Source organism: Oryx dammah, unplaced genomic scaffold (assembly GCF_014754425.2).
Source record: "Oryx dammah isolate SB20612 unplaced genomic scaffold, SCBI_Odam_1.1 HiC_scaffold_27, whole genome shotgun sequence".
NCBI lineage: Eukaryota > Metazoa > Chordata > Mammalia > Artiodactyla > Bovidae > Oryx > Oryx dammah.
This window is the reverse complement of record NW_024070211.1, coordinates 31,790,736-31,791,414: the sequence shown is the minus strand read 5'-3', so window position 1 is coordinate 31,791,414 and position 679 is coordinate 31,790,736. Positions and strand designations below refer to the sequence as shown.

General features: G+C 46.5%; 1 pseudogene; it reads right to left on the bottom strand.

Moving 5' to 3' along the window:
• Window positions 1-81: 81 nt before the first annotated feature.
• On the bottom strand, window positions 82-423 carry LOC120854517 (annotated as a pseudogene).
• Between the last annotated feature and the right edge of the window lie 256 nt (window positions 424-679).

The following is a 679-nucleotide window of genomic DNA, read 5'->3' as shown; positions in this document are numbered from 1 at the left end:
GCATTGTGTGTGTGTGTATATATATATATATATTTTTTTTTTTTTTTAACGGCTGATTCTCAACTTATTAAAAAGGTTGATTTAGGCATCGGCAATTGTGACTTCCGCCTCCTCCTGGCTCAGTACTGATGGAAGTGATCTGCTGGACAATCTCAGAAGGACTGTGCAGGCCCATGAGACACCTGTGGATCCTCACCCGGAATCGATTCCAAGTCTTAGAACCTTCACCACACAGAGCTTTCCCTGTAGTTATTTTCAGTCTTGGTAGGCATGGGAACAGGTCCTCTCGCTTGGAGATTCCTTTCCTTTGCTCCTCTGATCAGGTCAGCACATACCTTCTCCAGAGATTTCACGTTGCAGCTGGTGATGGTGATCTAATCTGGTGAGCTCCACGGGAGTCTTGCTCTTGTCTTTAAAGGCCATGGATGCTGTGGTTTCCTGACCAACTTGTTCCTCCGCAAGAGTGAACAGCGGTGAGTCAGGAGCAGGGGCGGGTGGCCCGGCATTCCACTGCAGCGGAAACCATGTTTTCCTCAAAGAGCTCCCAGATACTTTTGATCTGATTTGGTTGAATCTGTGGATACAGAATCCTCAGATACAGATTGCTATCTTTTCTATTCAGTTCAGTTCAGTTCAGTTGCTCAGTCGTGTCCAACTCTTTGCGACCCCATGAATCTGT